The sequence below is a fragment of the Dermochelys coriacea genome, chromosome 2 (genome assembly GCF_009764565.3).
Source record: "Dermochelys coriacea isolate rDerCor1 chromosome 2, rDerCor1.pri.v4, whole genome shotgun sequence".
NCBI classification, from domain to species: Eukaryota; Metazoa; Chordata; order Testudines; family Dermochelyidae; genus Dermochelys; species Dermochelys coriacea.
The window spans coordinates 137054430-137075722 of record NC_050069.1 but is presented as its reverse complement, the minus strand read 5'-3'; the positions used below and the strand labels follow the sequence as shown (position 1 = coordinate 137075722).

Genomic DNA, 21293 nt, shown 5'->3' with positions numbered 1-21293 from the left:
TCTGTTTGCTTATTTTTTAATACAGCATCAGCAACAACCCTAATCTATCGTCAGACTAAATTCATATGGAAGCCCAATTACTTAATATAGATTGATCCAGCTTTATAGAAAGATTAGACAATTGTATTGCTCAGGGTATAATACCACAATTTGCTTTTAAAGAAATTAATTTTTATTATTTATTTATTATTTAATTTATTAATTTAAATTTTATTATTTAATTATTTTTCTTTTTCATAACAAAATGTTAAGCCTGGCCATTCAAGAGAAGTTGGACTTAGAGAGTGTGCATACACTGATTTACCATACTACTGCTGATCTTGGCATGCAAGTATGTATAGAAACGTTTCTCAAATAATTAGAATCTTCTCTCTTTCACTGGCAGATCTTTCACTTTCCACTAGTGTTATCCCTACAAGAAACGATCTGAAGGTTGACAGGATCCAAATTCACTTAGTGGAAAAAAATACATTATTATACTGGATGATGTTAATGGCTCTCCACAAGCAGGTCTTTGATCTATGAACAATAATAGACCTCATTAAAGGTGATGTGGTGTGTTAAGCACCTTTCTTTCAGGATAAACAGAAAGAGCAATTTAAAGCTCCTTTACATAGTGGTAGCTGAAAACAAAGGAAACCACTGTCCAAGACACTGGCCCACATCACATGGCCAAAAAGAAAATAAGAACTGAGAGTTTCCCAGAGACTGTGGACTGATTGCTTGCAGCTGTTCGAGTCTGCATGCAAGAAGCAGACAGCAAGACAAGCTTTTGTGAGTGCACCCCTGGGAGGGAAGCAAGAGACAGATCTTTTAGGCACAGTACTTGTTAGAAAGGCACACTGGATTTCTAAGCACGGAAACTGCCTGGTGTTTGTTTCTACTGTGTTCACAGAGACAGAATTTTATGTACAACCTTTGTAAATAAACATTACACCAACAAAATACCTAATTCATATAATCAATTTCTCCTCATAATGGAAACAACCCAACAAGGCCCCAAATATTAGCTAACCACTTGGGCCCAGAAGAGGGAACAATATACAGTTTTTGAAGTAAACTCACATTCTGGTTATTGAAAAAGAAAGTTAGCTCCAGTCCCCAACACCAACCACCAAAAGAAGGGTGGAACATTTAAAACAATTCCATAGTATAGCAATCAGATGATTCACCCAGAATTAACCTAGTGTGCTAGATTTCCCCAATGATTACAGGCATGTGGTACCGGTGCTCGTCTCTTCTCTAGTGAGGATAGTACCTACGCCAACAGGAGGGTTTCTCCCATCCACGTAGATATTCCAACTGCCCAAGAGGCAGTAGCTAGGTTGATGGGAGAATTCTCCCATTGACCTAGCATTGTATACATCAGGGGTTAGGTCTGTTTGACTGAGTTGTCAGGGCTGTGGATTTTTCACACCCGACTGGTATAGTTATATTGACTTAATTTTCTAGTATAGACCAGGCCTCAGTGCGTCTCTCTCTCTTTCTCACACACATACAATGTGTCAACTCTGTAGGATTAGCTTTCTTGTGAATAGAAAAGATTTGAATTATAAAAATTAGTCACTCTGATGGTACCACAAATTGGCATTTTTGGGTGCTTCAGCATACATGCTTGACAAGAAACTGGCAAGTGTCCAGGGAATAATACCACAAGGTACACATGCACCCTCTCTGACATGCAAGTAGGTAGATCTCCTTAATTCAAAACCCCTTTCCATAATGGCTCCAAAACTGTTGTCCCAATATTTCCTCAAACAACATTTTGTACCATGAAAACATGGTTGATTTAGCATGAGCATTTAATCTGGCTGCAGTGAAGATTTTGTTTGCGCTGATGCCTAACTTACTGAAGAAACTGTATATGGTATGAATGGTCCACGTTATTCCCTGAGAAAATGGGGTCTTATGAGCCAGTAGTCCAAGAAAAGGTATATTTGGACCTCTAAAAAGACAGTGAGCAGTCACCACTGCAAGGCACCTGGGTCCACATTTTCAAAGGTAATTAGGCACCTGAAGATGCAGATTTGAAAATCCCATTAGGCACCTAGGTGCTCACTCCATTGAAGTGAATGGTATTTAGGCATCTAGGTGCTTTGAAAAAAAATCTAATTAGACATCTATTTCCATCTTTAAGTGACTCATTACCTTTGAAAATACGTCCTTTGGTGAAGAATCTGAGAGCCAAGGCTACCCCAAACACATAACTTGTATTAATGGGGTCATTGCTCAATTTGAGCCCACGATACTTGCTGTATGATGACTTAAGTATTGCAAGCTTACACATTTCAGTGAGTCAAAGTAGTCCTAATTAATTCTAATTTTTTAGACATTTTTAAAATCAGCAGACCCAGATAAGCTGTAGCCAAGAGCGTTAAAAACAGATGGTTAAGAAGCTCCCTGGACGGCTAATGTTGATTCTCAAGTCCTGGAGCACAGGGGAAGTTCCAGAAGACTGGAAGAAAGCTAATGTTGTGCCAATGTTTAAAACGGGTCAACGGAATGACCTGGGTAATTATAGCCCTGTCAGTCTGACATTGATCCTAGGCAAGATGATAGAGCAGCTGATACGAGACTCAATAAAGGATTAAAGGAGGATAATATAATTAATGCCTATCAAAACAGATTTATGGAAAATAGGTCCTGTCACATTAATTAGATATCTTTTTTATGAGATTACAAGTTTGGCTGATGAAGGCAATAACGATATAATATACTTCTGCGAGGCCTTTGACTTGTTACCACATGACTTTTGATTAAACAATTAGAATGATACAGAATTGGCATGGCACATGTTAAACTGGCTAACTGGAAGGTCTCAAAATGTAATTGTAAATGGAGAATCATCGCCACTCAGGTCCATCTCTAGTAGAGTCCTGCAGGAATCAATTCTTGGTCCTATGCTACTTAATATTTTTTAGCAATGACCATGAAGAAAAACTCATCACTGATAAAGTTCGCAGATTACACAGAAATGGGGGAGTGGTAAATAAGTAAGAGGACAGGTGTCAGGGATCACAGGTCTTGAACACTTGTCCACAGGGCTTTTCAGAGCTAGTAAGCTCCATACTGTCACTCAGTGACCTAATTGTTGTCAGAATAGGAGCTGAACTCTGACAGAAGACCTCAGTCCTGGAATCCAGTAGGCAGAATGCTAGGCAGCCTGATTGGTTCACAGCTTATATATAAACCCAGCACAGAAACAGGAAGCTGTCCAAGCAACTGGGTTCTCCTTGCTTTGCTTCCCTTCTCTGGGCCGCTCCCCATGAGATACCTGCTCCTACTGTATGCTGCTGACCTCCTGGTACCCTGATCCTGCCTACCACCTGACACCTGATTTCGGTTTGCCCTCTGGCCTGTCTTGGACTCTGATCTTGTGATATTGGATCTGGCCTGACTCCCGACTCCTGCACCAACCACTAGATCAGACTGCCCACATCCTGGTTGTGACAGTTTGCATGGACCACTTAGGACACAAGAGTCATCCCAGTGCCAGAAGAATGGACCTGGCTAACCCTTTGGGAGCACTGGACACATTTGAGTGGACTACATGCCTTCAGATGGACAACCAACCCCTACAGGCCTGTGTCATCCATCTGACCTCGGAGAATCAGCTATGGCAGGACCAAGTCATGCAGTTGCATGCTGAAAACGCTGCAGTCTATATATGGCTCGTACAGCCCTGCTCCCCAATACCATTGCCAGAACAGTTTGATGGTAATCACCAGCTATTCAGGGATTTATAAGACAGTGCTGCCTCCTGTTCAAGTTGCTTCCCAGTCCCAAGAAACTGGTCAGTTACCCCCAAATTAACTGGTATCCTAGCTCTTACACCAAAGGCAGCACTGGTAGCCAATCCTGTAATAAACTATCTAAAGGTTTATTAACTAGGAAAAAGGAATAACTCTTATTTACAGGTTAAAGCAAGCAAACACATACACACAAAAGTTATTATCTAAATCCTAAGAGTGATAGAGTTGTAGCGATCTATCAATTAAAAGCATCTTGCAGAGCAGACCCAGGAGCCAACCTCTGGGGATTTTTGGCTTCAGCTTAGAGTCTCTGGCCCTTCATAGTTCAAACAGACAAAAAGATGGAAATTTTTCCTGTGGCTTTGTTTTATTTCCTTCATTTATCTTTCAAGCCCACAGGATGAACTTCCTTGCAGGTAGTATTTCCAAGGTGCAATAGGACCATTAACCAGTCATTTATATTGCAATAATTCTTGATGGCCTATCTGATTTTGATAGTCCTTTGGAATGAGGGAGAGGGGGAATGATTCCCATGCCTAAATTCACAAGTTCAGGGCAAACATTTTTAAAGCTATAAAGCAAAACATGCATATTTTCTTATAACATGGAGTATACACATTACAAGTGAGATTAATGCATGTAGCAACTTACAAGCATTTCATAGAGTCTAAACAGTAAATACATTCTTATAAGACTAATACATATTTTGAGCAAAACTAACATACAGGAGACCTGGCCTAGTCTCCAGCTACAAGGTTTTCAATTCTTAGCTAATGCCTGCAACCTGGGCAAGAGCTGGCATCAGGCCTGTCAGCATCACACCACTGCCAGAAGAGTTTCACAATAATTGCCAGTGATTCCCAGGTTTTATAAACCAGTTCGATCTCCTGTTTATGATGCCCCCTCAGTTCCACAGCACTGATCATGCAAAGGTGAGTCTGGTTATCAGCCAGCTGTTCAGGGAAGCCTTTCACAGTGCCTCCTCCTTCTCGGAGTGCAATAGACCAGTACTATCCAACTGGGAGGTCTTCCTTCAAGGCATGTCAGTACTCTTTGATGATCTACACTGAGCTTGAACAGCAGAGGCTACACTAAGGAAGCTCCAACAGGGGTAGTGAACAGTAGATTCCTGTGCTGCGCAATTCCACCACCTCACGGCCGATACAGATTGGCAGTAAAGAGGTCCTCATTCTGGTGGAGCCTGAAAGACTAAGTTAAGGACAAATTAGCCCAGTTAGAGACACCCATGAGTCTGGATGGCTTTGAGGATCTTGCAATCTGTATAGACAATCGGTTATTGGAACAAAGAGGGGGAAAAAAATGGAGGTCTTGTAACTCTCCAGTCCAGGTACTGTGACCTTTTCACCACTACCTCCAGCCAAGCCAATGCATAGAGTCCTGCATGGATACAAAATTTGTATCTGCATCCAATCTGCAAACATGGTCCACGGCTCTAAAACGGATATCTGCAGATTTCTGGGCTCTACGTATAAAATTTGGATCCAGATCCATTCACAATCCACAAACATGTTGCAGATATCTGCAAATTTGCAGGTCTCTACCAATGCAGGCAGATGTGGGCCATCAATGGCTCGCCCCCATTAAAAAAAAAAAAAAAAAAAAGGAATGATGATGCCAGCACCATCTCTGCTTTTGTTACAGTGAGTTAGGTCACTCCATTTCTTCCTGCCCTGTACGAACTCCAAGGAGTCAGGGAAAAGAGCTCCCTCACATTTCAGTTTGGACTGGAATGCACCTGGAGCCCTGCCCAAGGGCTCCCAACTTCTAGGTGCTGGTTCAGTTGCACATACCTGAGGTGCCTCAACAAAATCCCATCTTACCAGCCCTGACTGACGCAGGTGTAGCTTACTGCTTCATCAACACAGGGGCAGCCCAGATCCTGCAGATTCCCCTGAAACCTAAGGCTACTCCTGACCTTATAGAGATTACCTGATAGCTCCCTCTTGTCTTCTGATCCAGTAACGGAGGAAATAGCTCCCCTGGAGACTGTGATTAAGGGGCACGGGGAAATGTTACAGTTTGATGTGATCCATTGACCATAGTTTCCCCTGATCATTGGTATCTCTGGCTGGTCCCCCACAATCCACTCACTTGGTGACAAGCACAGGAAGTCTGTTTTCTATCAGAATTTGGTGGACAACACTGTTGGAGACCAGGGGTTGCTATCCCAACATCCAAACCTCAAGAGACTCAGATGGGGGTGGCTGTCCAGGCAGAACCTTCCATTGAAGCATCATCTGAACCTCCCCTCAAAATACCAAGACTACAATGATGTTTTTGAAAAGAAGAATGTGGAAACTACTTCTACATCAGAACTATGACTGCCCAATAGAGCTGCAGCCAGAAGGAAAAATACTCTTTGCACAAATTTATGCCATATAAGAAACCAAGCTGACAGTGCTTCCAGAGTACCTCCAGGAGAACCTGGCTTGAGGGTTTATCTTCAAGTCAATGTCATAAGCTGGCACACCAGCAGTTTCTGTTAAGAAGAAATATGGCAGTCTCCAACTCTGTTGATTAGCGTGTTGTCATAAATATAAAGGGAAGGGCAAACACCTTTAAAATCCCTCCTGGCCAGAGGAAAAATCCTTTCACCTGTAAAGGGTTAAGAAGCTAGGATAACCTCGCTGGCACCTGACCACAATGACCAATGAGGAGACAAGATACTTTCAAAGCAGGAGGGAGGGAGAAACAAAGGGTCTGTCTATGTGATGCTTTTGCTGGGGACAGAACAGGAATGGAGTCTTAGAACTTAGTAAGTAATCTAGCTAGATATGCGTTAGATTATGATTTCTTTAAATGGCTGAGAAATTAGACTGTGCTGAATAGAATGAATATTCTTGTCTTTGTGTCTTTCTTGTAACTTAAGGTTTTGCCCAGAGGGATTCTCTATGTTTTGAATCTAATTACCCTGTAAGGTATTTACCATCCTGATTTTACAGAGGTGATTCTTTTTACCTTTTCTTATATTAAAATTCTTCTTGTAAGAAACAGAATGCTTTTTTCATTGTTCTTAAGATCCAAGGGTTTGGGTCTGTGGTCACCTATGCAAATTGGTGAGGATTTTTATCAAGCCTTCCCCAGGCAGGGGGGGTGCAAGGTTTTGGTGAGGATTTTGGGGGGGGAAAGACATTCCCAAACAACGTTTTCCCAGTAAACCCAGTCGAACGTTTGGTGGTGGCAGTGGAAGTCCAAGGGCAAAGGGTAAAATAATTTGTACCTTGGGGAAGTTTTAACCTAAGCTAGTAAAAGTAAGCTTAGGAGGTTTTCATGCAGGTCCCCACAACTGTACCCAAAAGTTCAGAATGGGGAAGGAACCTTGACACATGTATTGAATCAGATAACTATCAGGAGTTGTTGCCTGCAATTTGATCCCGAGCTGCTGGATTGTGTGGGGGCTGCCCATATATTAATTAATTTGAACTTCCAGGAGGCACAGAACCTTGTGTGAATCAGGGGAGAGAACAAGTGGAAGACGACCTTCCAAATCTGCTATGGCCACTATGAATATCTCGTAAAACTCTTTGGTTTGACCAGTGCCCCTGGCCACATTCCAACATTTTATAAATTATGTGTTCCAAGACATACTGGGACTTAGATGACATACTGATTTTCTCCAACTGCTCTGAACAACATAATGCTCATGTCCAAACGCTCTTGGAATGCTTATGGCAGCATGGCCTTTATGCAAAGCTCGAGAAGCCTGCCTTCTATCAGACCTTCATAGAGTTTTTGGGCTTCATCTTATCCCCAGAAGGGATCTAGACAGACCCACGCAAGGCCAACTCACCACACAGTACATGTCTTGAAACGCTTGCTAGGGTTTGCCAATTTTTATCGATGATTTATCCTGAACTTTTCAAAACAAAAAACTGAGCTTACTACTCTCCTCCAGAAAAATGTCCAATTCCATCAAAGGCCCAGCATGCATTCAATCAGCTAAAACTTGCCTTTACTAAAGCACCTGCATTGGCTCATGCCAATATTACATTGGTCTTTGTTGTAGAAGCTGACATCTCCAGTAGAGTGATTGGGACTGTCCTGTCCCAGTGACATGGTCCCAAACACATTATACCTGTGTGCTTGCTACTCGAGGAATTTCACACCCAAAGAACTAAGCTACAAAATACTTGATAAGGAACTCCTGGAAATAAAAACCTATTATGCAGAATGGCAGTAGTCCCTGGAAGGAGCTTGTCACCCTTCCAGGTGTTCACTGACCATAAAAACCTGGAATATCTACATAAGGCAAAGGCCTTAAACCAGCAGCAGTTGTTTGGAAAGGTTGAGAGCCACTATTTTATAGCACTCAATAGTTTGCTATGAAAGAACACTGTGCCAATAGGCATCTCTCAAAAGTTTATAGGAAAATTTGAATTCTCCATGTACAATTGATTTTTAAGCTCTCTAAAACAGCATCAAAACTACCACTTGAGAGAGGAAGAGTAGACACTTGGTCCTTGCAAAATGTAACCACTGATTTAGAAAAGATGCAGAACACGGTATACTGTGTTTGATATTTACAATTAAGCTGTGTTCAGCACCAGTTCAGTTGCAGCCATTGCTGTCATCTATTATCAGTAACAAGTAATTGTCCTAAATGCAGACAAGTATTAACCATGACGCATTCTGTCAGCAAATTCTTCCTATACACAATGTCATGCCACTCTATATTCTTACAGCCATTATTTTTCACTGGATTGGTGGACTCACTCTGTAGTGTTTAGATGAGCAGCTGGTATTTAAACTTATCAAAAGTTTAGTTCAATATTGCAAGGTTTGAAAAACTATTTATATCCTAGCTGAATAATCGTTTGTTTTTTTAAAAATCTGATAGGGATTATCAATACAAAAATACAACAAATAACACCCTCCTATTCTAAATCTCCTGAAACACTATTCACATGACAAAATGCAGCAGCACGAAAAGAACAGAATGCTATTTACTGGATAACACACACACATACACATGCACGATTAGTAGAAAAACTATATACCTTACTGAGCCCAACTATAATGGTTTCTTTTTAAGCTGTACACACAAAACATACTATTTGCCATTTTCAAAGTAGACTAAGTACTTTAAATATTCTATTATTTTTAATCAAAATTTGTCAGTCTTGTAGATGGTTTTGAAAATAGCAATCACTGTAATTACCCAGGGGGTTAAAAACAAATGTTGGCATTTGTAAAATTTGAACTGCTTTTCAGTTTGGGGGGTGGGGGAGAAGAGAGAGAGTGATAGAGAAAGAGACAGACAGACAGCTAATTGGTTTTTCAAAAAACAAAAAAAAATAAATTATGTGCATTATTTAATAAAAGGGATCTGGCAAAGTTTTTTTTGTTACGTTCTAAATTTAAACCACAATAGCGTCACGTGCCTCGTCAGATTATATACTTATTGCTTCTAAATAAGTGTAGCACATTGCAGAAATAAGACTCAAACTTGACAACTTCCAGCTGTTAAAATCAAAGTAATTCTTTTTTCTGGTCTGTATTGAAAGCTGATTTCCTCCACTCATCTAAAAACTTTGTATTTTATTTTTTATTCATTTGTAGACATGGAGAGATTAATTCAAAAGGGAAAAGTGCATTATTCTAGAACTCCACCCAAAGCTAACCTATCATTATCTCTCTCTACTCCCACCCACCAAGCTTGAAAAGCACAATTCAACTTTTTATCCTGCATTTAAGCTTTTTTACAAGTTCTTGCCTTTCTATTTTAAGTCAATGCTTAACACACAAAATTACTATTATTCTGCATTTCCCTTTTAGCCCCATTTCCTAAGTAAGGGCCAAATCCTTTGAAGTGTCAAAGACCCTCAATTTCCCTCTGAAGCTAGCTACTGTTAGTGTCATGTGAGCATTTTTGTAATTCTGAGATTTAAGTTATTTTTAATTTAGGGCTCTCTTGCTTCCTATACTGGTTGCTCTTCCACAGAGAACAGAAATTCCATGTTTCCTATAAATTCTTCTTTTGGGGGCTGATACCAATTACTCTGTGTTCTTGGGGAACTATGGCACGGTAACCAGCCTGTCTGACTCATGAAAAACACCTCCCACCCTCCCCCGCCCACCTCTGCTTGAACCAAAACTGATCAGAGAAAAGACTTGCAAAGAGCAGTGAAGGGCAGTGGGAGACAAACCTAGACCCCTCCTGACAAAGGTGACAAGAACAAAGGCAACTCCCCTAGTCTCATCTACATCAAAGATGGGACAGGGAGGCATCTCCATTAGCATACAAAATGGAAAACAAAGCCAACTCTCCCAGCCTCCTCTGCATCAAAGATGGGACAGGGACGCATCTCCATTAGCATACAGAATAGAGAACAGAGATTCCAAGGCAAGAACTGCACTGAACTCTGGGACCAGAAAAGCAGGGAAGCACTGCATCATGGGGAACCTCTGCTCCAGATGTTAATGAACATACCCAGCTCAGCAGTTATCAGACCAATTCTCATTGCATTGTGAGCTCCCTGGAAGGAACACCAACTATAGCCAAGAGCGATCAGCTTCTATTCTCTACCCTAAAGAAAACACGAGTCATCAGTTTACCCATAAACAAACTTAGTGTTCTCCCTTGAACCATTGTTGTTTCCCTATAAAAAAAAACCCTGCCCACACTCCAGTAAGTGTTCTGATGCATGGATGCATCAGTTTCACAGGGATTTCATCTTCTCGGCCTGTCTCCAGCACTCAGGACCCTGAGCTACCACCATCACCTGGGAACTCCGACCAGCCGTTCAAGCTTCATAGAGTGGTGAGATCCTTCTCTCTCTCTCTCTGTTTTCTTTTCTACCTCAGGTATTAACCTTTAATAATGTAACTTATGTTGGTTAAGGCTCTTCTTGTGTAGTTATCACTATTATTCAATAAATAACTTATCATTAAGCTGGTTGCTTTTCTCTCTCTCTCTCTCTCTCTCTCTCTCACTCAGAACTTTACTCTTTTGTGGTTTTAGTTTCCCCATTTACTCTGAAGTAACGCTTCTTTTACCTAAATTAAAGATCCCTGTAGCGCCCAAAAATACTATGGGGTTTGCTCATCAAGTAAGTTACTACCAGTACAATTATGACATGAAAGTGGGGATAGGGACATGCTGAACCTGAGACATACGAGGGTGGCAGCTTGGAAGTGCTACTCGACCCAGACTACCGAGTCCAGGGGCATACAATGGTGGCAGCTTGAAAGTGCTGCTTGACCCAGTCCTCAGAGTACATGGGCATATAAGGGTGGCAACCTGGAAGTGCTGTTCTACCCAACCTGCTCAGGCTAACTCTAGTCCGGTGTGGTACTTGTGGCATATAAGGGTGACAGCTTGAAAGTGCTGCTTGGCCCCGTCCACTGAGTCCAGGGACATATTAGGGGTAAGCTTGAAAGTGCCGATTGACCCGGTCCACTCAGACTTGCTCTGTTAATGTGTATGTGTGCGCACGCTCGTTCATCCGGTTCTGGGGCTGGAGGAACTCAGCCCTGGGGAACCTAAGTCCTGCAGGATAGCTCCATTAGGAGGGGACTTGCAGAAGGGAGAAGTAGAGCTCCATATGAAAACACAAGCAGTACATTGATAGAATTACAGACCCCTCCCCCCCGAAGAGTAACCCTAATATATGAGCATACTCCAAAGTAATGGGCAAATCTGGTAACAAGGCAGGGATGATGCTATGGTCCCCTCCTCCCCTCCACAACAAAGGCCAGGCTTCCTCCCGCTAAAGCCAGATCTCTGTGGATACAGATTGGTTAGGTCCATCTGGGTGGAAAGGACCCGTTATTCTACACTTGCTCCTAAGCTTGCCATACTCCCTAATGGCATAGCTCAAAGCCAGAGTGCCTGAAACACCCGACCACTCATCCTTCCTCTCCAACCCCCGTGGTGTGGAAAAGCAGGTAAATTAACATTGACAGGGTCAGTGTTAACCAACATGAAAAATCATCCATGGGTGTCTGCTACAGCAGAGCAACCACCTCCCAATCTAGACTCTGACATTCCACAGCATGACCTTGTGAACCCTGCCACAGAGTTGTTGGCATGTGTGGTGGTGGTGAGAAATGTCACAAAGGCAACCCCTTGCAACGCTCTCCTTTTCCATGCTTCTGTCAACCGGATGTGCTGGCTCTTGTAAGATACAATAGATTATTTTGAGGTATAGCAGTTACTTATTTAAATGTGTATTACCTATGTCCCTCATAAAATACTACAGTAATTGTTCAAAATATCAGGTTTCAGAGTAGCAGCCGTGTTAGTCTGTATTCGCAAAAAGAAAAGGAGTACTTGTGGCACGTTAGAGACTAAAATTTATTTGAGCATAAGCTTTCGTGAGCTACAGCTCACTTCATTGGATGCATTCAGTGGAAAATACAGTAGGGAGATTTATATACATAGAGAACATGAAATAATGGGTGTTACCATACACACTGTAACGAGAGTGATCACTTAAGGTGAGCTATTATCAACAGGAAAGTGGGGGGTGAGGGGAAAACCTTTTGTAGTGATCATCAAGGTGGGCCATTTCCAGCAGTTCACAAGAACGTTTGAGGAACAGTGGGGGTTGGTGGGGTGAGGGGGGAATAAATATGGGGAAATAGTTTTACCTTGTGTAATGACCCATCCACTCCCAGTCTCTACTCAAGCCTAAATTAATTGTATCCAGTTTGCAAATTAATTCCAATTCAGCAGTCTTTCGTTGGAGTCTGTTTTTGAAGTTTTTTTGTTGAAGAATTGCAACTTTTAGGTCTGTAATCGAGTGACCAGAGAGATTGAAATGTTCTCTGACTGGTTTTTGAATGTTATAATTCTTGACGTCTGATTTGTGTCCATTTATTCTTTTATGTAGAGACTATCCAGTTTGATCAATGTACATGGCAGAGGGGAAACCACATTTGCTCCAACCCCTCAGACAGAGACAAACACCTACAAGATCTCTATCAAGCATTCTTACAACTACAATACCCACCTGTTGAAATGAAGAAACAGATTGACAGAGCCAGAAGAGTACCTAGAAGTCACCTACTACAGGACAGGCCCAACAAAGAAAAGAACAGAACGCCACTAGCCATCACCTTCAGCCCCCAACTAAAACCTCTCCAACGCATCATCAAGGATCTACAACCTATCCTGAAGGACGACCCATCACTCTCACAGATCTTGGGAGACAGACCTTGCTTACAGACAGCCCCCCAACCTGAAGCAAATACTCACCAGCAACCACACACCACACAACAGAACCACTAACCCAGGAACCTATCCTTGCAACAAACCCCGTTGCCAACCGTGTCCACATATCTATTCAGGGGAAACCATCACAGGGCCTAATCACATCAGCCACACTATCAGAGGCTTGTTCACATGCGCATCTACCAATGTGATATATGCTATCATGTGCCAGCAATGTCCCTGGTGGTATATTTTTATAGGATATATTCAAGAGTTATGGTGTGTTTCTACATCACATTTGTGAAAGAATCAGATGGTTCCAATGACTAGTTTATGGACACTTATCTTGGAAAAACTTTAATGGAACTGCCTGCCCACCACCTAGATTAGACCTTAAAAGACTGGACACAAATGCAAACATATGAAAGCAATTAGTAAATGGGACAAAAAGGAGAAATATAGGGTGTCAAATATAAAGGGAAGGGTAAACACCTTTAAATCCCTCCTGGCCAGAGGAAAAACCCTTTCACCTGTAAAGGGTTAAGAAGCTAGGATAACCTCGCTGGCACCTGACCAAAATGACCAATGAGGAGACAAGGTACTTTGAAAGCTGGAGGGCGGGGAGAAACAAAGGCTCTCTCTGTCTGTGTGTTGCTTTTGCTGGGACCAGAGCAGGAATGTAGGTCAGAACTCCTGTAAAGAGTTAATAAGCAATCTAGTTAGATATGCGTTAGATTCTGTTTTGTTTAAATGGCTGATAAAATAAGTTGTGCTGAATGGAATGTATATTCCTGTTTTTGTGTCTTTTTGTACCTTAAGGTTTGGCCTAGAGGGATTCTCTATGTTTTGAATCTGATTAGCCTGTAAGGTATTTACCATCCTGATTACAGAGATGATTCTTTTACTTTTTCTTCAATTACAATTCTTCTTTTAAGAACCTGATTGCTTTTTCATTGTTCTTAAGATCCAAGGGTTTGAGTCTGTGTTCACCTATGCAAATTGGTGAGGATTTTTATCAAGCCATCCCCAGGAAAGGGGGTGTAGGGTTTGGGAGGATTGGGGGGGAAAGACATTTCCAAGAGGGCTCGTTCCCCGTTATATATTTGTTAGATGGTTGGTGGTGGCAGCAATAAAGTCCAAGGGAAAAAGGTAAAATAGTTTGTACCTTGGGGAAGTTTTAACCTAAGCTGGTAAAAATAAGCTTAGGGGTTTTTTCATGCAGGTCCCCACATCTGTACCCTAGAGTTCAGAGTGGGGAAGGAACCTTGACATAGGGTCACGTGTAAATCCACTTAAATGCATAAGAATAGACGTTTTAAAGAAAGATGGAATTTATGTTTAAAAAGAGGCTATCCTGCCTCATAAAAGCAGATAATTGGCCTTTTATGAATCAATTCGAAGAAGGCCAGTGGATTAGCCTTATCTAATGGCTTGTTAGTAAGCTGTATGAAGAGAGTTGGTGGCCTCAGTCCAGCTTCCAGTACACAAGTGTCTATGTCTTAAAACTACAGTCCAGATTTTCTGAAGTGTGGTCTGCTGAGCATTTCTTATGGTACACCACAGAATGCTAGATGCTGAAATGGGTGTTAGCTTCTCCTTGTTTCCCACAATTAAATATTATTCAGAGAAGCTAAACATACATTATTTCCCTAAAATGATTTTTTTTTAATACATGCAATTGCTGTTTTGGGCACAGGCATGATGCATGAACACAAACAGAAACAATATATAGTGTACTATCAAGAATGAGAGGGAAGAACATCTATGAAATAATTTTTCAATTATATGGGCCACAGTATAAATTGGTTAGAGACTGGCCATATCATCAGAAAGGTCAACTGCTGAACTGGAACAGGGACTCGCCTCTAAACCTTGTCCGCAATTTGAAAACACTCCATTATTGACAACAGAGAAAAGCAACGGGTGTAGCTGAACTAGCGTTAAACATAGTTCAAGTGCAAGGCTTTGCCTACCTTTGGGAACTGAAAAAAGTTGCCCACCAGTGCTATTGCTGGTAAAAATCCCTAGTGTAATGTGGCCAAGCATGGCCAAAGACAAACCATGGTCAACTCTGTTTCAGCAGCACTGGACATAACTTGTCCGCGACTACACTTAGCTAAACAACGTTTAACATGAATTTGGATACACCCATTTCTGACGCCCATTGTAAGCAAGAAGCCATTTCATAGACAAGGTGTTGGATGTGGTCTCTGAAGGATATTGCAGAAGCACATTTCTAGGGCAACATGTGAAAGCTTGCACCGTCATTGGCTATGCTGTAGCAGTTCTGTGAATAGAGAACTTAGATTCATAGGAATGAAGACCAAGGAGCTTTAACAAAACAAGAATTTGATACATAACTGATTTCCAGTTTGAACCAAAGTCCAAACTTCTAAAAAAAAATAGCATACTTTGTATTTCATTAATATAATACCATACACAGTTTAATGGTGTAGCGAAGATGAATTCTTACTGGCAGAGAGTTAAATATACATAAAGTTGTTTTAGGTGAAAGAAAGACATACTTGCATGCTATTAAAATAGTATCTTACAATAAACAGGCATTATTCACAAAAAAATCCATTCACACCTACTAAAAATGACTTCTTCACTTCATCATCATCATAAGAGAGAAACCAAATACATCAATAAAGATCACTATACCACCGCCCTGTCCAAACTATCAAAATATATAAGGTTTGATTTACAATGTTATACACATAAGATGAACCAGCAGTGACCATGAACGCATGTGCACATTTAGCTACTGTACACAAATAGTAATTTACATATTTAACTAGTCATTTGTTGCAAAGCACTGATATTTTTGTTCAGTAATTTTGAAAAAAATCCAAGTCCCTATGTCATGCAAAAAACTGTCATCTTCAGTTCTGACCCAATTTGCACAAGTGACAGGTAATTAATTATTCCTGCAGTTGTCTATAAATAATTATGCCATCCTGAAAATAAGATAGTTATTTAAAAAATATGCATCTAATATGAATGCAACACAGAAGTGTCATATGATGACTGGGTGACTCACGTCTCAAACACCAGCCAACAATCAACTGTTCATAGGACAGCGGCAAAGGACTGAAGACTGGCTCAATAAGTACAAGAAGGAGAGGGATAGTAGGAAGAAAAATAGCACACCTTCCACTTTAAAAGTAGCAAAATTATAGTATAATAGTTGTATTCTGTCTTTACTAAAGACAAAGAATTGTTTTGGAACTCCAAGATGCAGCATCTGTTCAAGAGATTAGGAATAAGATTTCTTCAATTCTATGCCACAAATGCAGGTCAAGTGAAGAAATCTGGACATTATTTTTCATACTGCAGAGGAAGCAGGTTCAGCAGTTCCACTGGGGATAAAGACATATCAAGAATGTAGTAATCAAATACCCATGTGTGAAAAATCTGGTCTCTATAGTCCTAAACTATTCTATATGGGGTGCAATCTAGTGTATAGGTGATAACGCCCCCAAAAGCTTCCTTATATACAGCTGGCACAGTATAAGCAAAAACACTTAGGACTTGTTAGATACTTCTCACAAGCACCAGTTTGTCCGTAACATATGGATGAACAAATTAGGTTACTTATGCCCTTTTATTTCCTTGATTTACAAACAATGCTCTAGCTGGATAATATAAAACAAAATAAGTAGATTTTAATATATTCCAGTTTTTAAGTACAACATAACAAAATACTTAATAAACAAAAACTTGTTTTAATCTTAATTACACATGAGAAATGTATCTTCTCATACTCCAAAATTTACAAAGAAGTGTGTATGTACTTCAGGAAATGTGGGCTTCCACTGTTCTCTACGTCTTCAGACCTCTTGTCACTTGTCTGGCAAACTATGGGGACTACAGATACACAGATTACTAATTCTTATAAAAGCTCACTTTGAACCAAAAGGTTAATCTCAACCAAGTCAAAGACAAATCACAAGTTTCCTTGATTCCAATAAACCTTCAACTGAAGCAAAAAAATTTGTTCTTGACCACAGCCCATGACCCCATTCTAGAACTCCCCCACCCCAAAAAAATGTATGCGGGGAAACCTCCTGGGGAGTTGCAGCACCAGCTCCTGATTTCACCACCTGTAGAGTATTATTGGGTTGCAGACCCCGATTTATCACAACATCTGTTCATAAAAATATAAGGGGCATACGAAATCCCCCAATTTACATTTGCATGTAGAGTACAATCTCATTTGGTATGGACTGTCCAATTTGCTCTCTATACATTTGTTGTACTATCCTTGAAACATACAATACAAATTTGTAAGAAAGGAAAGAAACTAAAGCAGACTGGAACAGCTGTTGTCCTTGTTGAATTAACATGTTAAGGAGTGAGCTATCTACATTCACTTACTTACAATTTCAATAACTGATCTGAAAAATTGGGACCTTTGCTCTTTTTAGGCTTAAACCTAAACTAAATACAGCAAAGAACATCAATATATATAGGCTCTCTAATTTATTTGTTACAAGAAATTCAAAAACATCTGGCAACATATCAGCACTGGGGAGTGATTTAGATGATCATTTGGAAGAAATTCACACCCTATCATACCAAAAACTATCTAAGTCATCTTTATGCAAGGAACTGAGCAGGGAAGAAGTGAAGGGGAGAAACAACCATCCCAACCCAGATCAGGCAGCAGGATTATTGCACAGCTCCTCCACAGCCATTACTTTTAACTATAGACTGGAATAAAGGATGCTATCCTTCATTAAACCCTTTGGGGGAGCTACGCCTAAGTGTGGATCCAGTGTTCCCTCTCTGGCCTGCCTCAGCATACCAGCATATTCAGAGACAGCACACAGACTATTTAATTTGTCTGCAAGTAGTGAAGAGGGTCCCATTAGCAGCCAAACATACCTACCTCTTCTGCATACAGGAGTACAATGGAGGTTCCTTGCACATGCTTTTGTACCAAGGGAGGATTTTATTCTCATGAGCCTCCTCTATATTAGGAAATCTTAGCTCAATTTTTAAAAAGTCAAGTTAGCTGACCTGATGCTGAACATGACTTGTTCTTGTCTACACCAACTGCAAAGTCATGGTCAGCATCACATCAGCTAACCACAGTGATACAAATCACATTTAAGCACATCATCTCTTCACGTAGGCAAGGCCAAAAAGAAAGGGTTGTTTTGTGGTTAGAGGATACTCTGAGACTTGGGTTACCAGATTCTGTTCCCTGCTCTGACAAAAACTTCCTGGGTGACAATGGGGAAGTCACAGAAGACCAAATTTTCTAGGGTGCCTATGAACAACTCTGTACATACCAAACATCCAATTCCCCTCCTCAAATATGTATGTGCACTTTTGGACAGGAAAGAGATAGCATGCCTACATCAGGGCATCTGCAAGGGCACATACCTCTTTTTAAAAATGTGGGCTTCAGCTGCCAGGTCACATAGCTCAGTTTCTTCCTCGTAACATTAAAATAAAGAGGAGATCTGCATATACCGTGTGTGCACATTCCAATACAGGCATGCAAATCCCTATGCATATGTGACTTGCCTATAGGCTTGTACCAGTGAAGTTGTTTACAGTTTGTGTGCGCACATTTGAAAAATCTAGCCCAGCAATATCTGCCTACCTCACAGAAGTGTTCAGACCTAAAAATAATGTGTCAATTGCTTTGAGATCTTTGCATGGTCAGCACTATAAATGCCAAGTATTATTAGAAAATTTCAAATAAGGAGAAGAATCCACTTTCCTTTAATCACAAGTCTTAACGCATAATTAAATACTTTATCAACATATATGCTATTTCTTGAAGGATTTTGTAGGTGTTTCTTACAGTTTGTACTCCTTGGGGAATTCTGCACCAAAAAATTAAAAATTTTGTAAAATTCTGCATATTTTATTTGTCAAAATAACACAATCATGCCAGTTTTAATTATTTTGGTAATTAATTTCAAAATACCTGTCAGCAAGTATGTCTAACAATACAGACAACAAAAAAGGTTCAGGAAATGTTTTTTTTGACAAATTGATTCCTTACTAGGCATATTAATACAGAACTTTGAGTAATTCATTTAAACTGCAATACAGAAACGTATTTCCCACACACCTCAGAACCAATGCAGAGGCTTGGATGAGTGGGGTAATGGAGGAGCTGAAGGAGAGGGAAGTAATTGCTGGGAAGGAGCCTGGACCCTCCTCTCCATGTGGCCCTGCACCCCTCCCTCCCATCCCCATGTGGTTCTGCACTCCCACTCAGCCACCCCTGCTCCCCATATGTCCCCGCACCTCCACCGAGCCCCTGGCTCAATGCTGTCACCCCACTAGCTCCTGTGCCCCCGTCCCAGTCTGTTCCCCCATAGTGCTTTTGAACCCCAGTCTATGTGAGCCCCCAGCAGCCTTGTGTGCCCCGCTCTGTCCGTCTCTCCATATCCTGTTCCTCCTTACCTGGCCCGGCAGGCAGGGTGCTGTGAGGAACACAGCCACTGCCCCCTCCTGTTTCACAGCAGACTGAGCCAGCCCATGAGCAGGCTGCCCTCTGTCCTGGCGCTATAGCAGCCTCTGGTGAGCAAAAGGTATAACTGCAGTGCCTCTCCGGCTGTTTTTTCTATGAGACATGAATTCTGCACATGCGCAGTGGTGCAGAATTCCCCCAGAAATAAGTTTGATTTCATGGTATCAGGCAAAAAACTTTCTTAGCACAGTCTCCATACAGCCAGCCACTTGGGATGGATGACAAATTGCTGCTTCCTCTTCTGATATTTGTGTCACTGCACTCTTTCAGGAGATGAACAAAGAGACTTCACATAATGACAAAAAAAAAAAATCAAAGCACAACAAAACAAGAAGATTACACTTGTTTTTTCTTGATATGTCTAGCCAGCTCACCCACCGTCCTCCCTGTACAATATAAAAGCTGTGTAAATGCAGATATCCTTCCTCATGTCAATTAGTGTTTAATGCAGTGTTACTATCAACAACTTTCATGGACTCTTGCTCATCTCTGAGTAGTACACAAAGTCACATTGAAGCAGATCACTTTATCCCACAGCGGACTATAAACCATATAAATCCTTATCTGTCATGTCTCTAGGTAACATAAGCTGTAATTGCAGCAATATGATGTATTTTACACACACACACAAAAAATTTAGTGAAGACTTTTTACACACACACCTATACAGAATCATTCTTTACCCCTTAAAATGTATAAAAAGTATACATATTTGCAGAGGCTAAACTAACTGCTACAAACAATTTTAGCCTTACTGCATGAGCAGTGTTTCTAAATGGCAACGTCTTTTGAATGTGACAATGCAACTCCATTTACACTTGTAAACTATGCTACTGTATATGCATGGATAGAAAAAATGGAAACAAAACACAATGAATGGATACTATACTAAAGATTTTTTGAGCAAGTCCCACACAGAAGATTACGGATCAAGAAAGTGAGGGGAAGTTAAGAGGTAGCATGTTTGATAGCAGTTATAGGCTATCCTAATTTCTTAAGACAAAAGTTATTTGTTGGCTACCTCATGGGTTTGGTTTTATGCCTGCTTTTAATTATAGGTGTAAGATATTTGGGTGAGAATATCAAATCTTGAATACCATGTAAAGATTGTGTATGCTGCCTACATTGAGGAACAACGCAAGCTTATTCAGAAAAAAAGTTACCAATTTTGATAAATGTGAAATTATATTAGGATGGAAATTCAGTTTTATGTGAACTGTATACGACTGGATTTGAAGACATCAAGTGAAATAGACAATACTTAAGAAATACAACAGTCATGCAGTATTATTCTTACTAGAAAAGGAATATAGAGGTTATTATATGAAAATCCTCAATTCTTCATTAACTTACATCCCATGAAACTCTACTGAAGTCAGTGGAGTAGAAGTTGCTCCACTTAATTTATTTTTCTACAAACACATGATACATCTGTAATCCCCCAAAAGACTTTTATTGTAAGTAAACCATTTGCCCAATCTCAGCCAAAAAGTTAGGATAATGTGATAAAGGGACAGAATAGAAGTGAAAAGTAGTGGTATTATTATTCAAGTCATATTTAAGATAAAGTACTAGTTTTAATTTTGATCACCTTCTCGCATAAAGCGTATTATCACATCCTTTTCAGGATGACATAAGCAAATGTTCATCCTAGAAAAAAAACCTGAGTTTGAAGGGACACTGAGAAGGAAGGTCTTGTGATTAAGACACTGGACTGGGAATTGGCAGATCTGGGTTCAACTACCAGTGCCACCACAGGCTCTCTGTATGATCTTGGGAAAGTCTCTCTACTCAATATCTCAGTTCCCTACTTGTAAAATCAGGATAACACTTCCTTTCTCCCACTCTTTGCCTTGATTGTTTAGTT

General features: G+C 40.6%; 1 protein-coding gene across 2 annotated transcripts in view; it reads right to left on the bottom strand.

Annotated features, from left to right (window-relative positions):
- RETREG1 (reticulophagy regulator 1) overlaps window positions 1-21293 on the bottom strand; it is a 141075-nt gene that overhangs the window by 115804 nt on the left and 3978 nt on the right. Inside the window, exon 1 of one of the 2 annotated variants that reach the window (XM_043508451.1) lies at window positions 10143-10148. The exons of the other annotated variant lie outside the window; for it this stretch is intronic. The gene's annotated coding sequence lies outside the window, so the exon portion shown is untranslated. Of the gene's footprint in view, window positions 1-10142; window positions 10149-21293 lie in introns of those variants that run through there. 2 annotated transcript variants of the gene reach the window in all.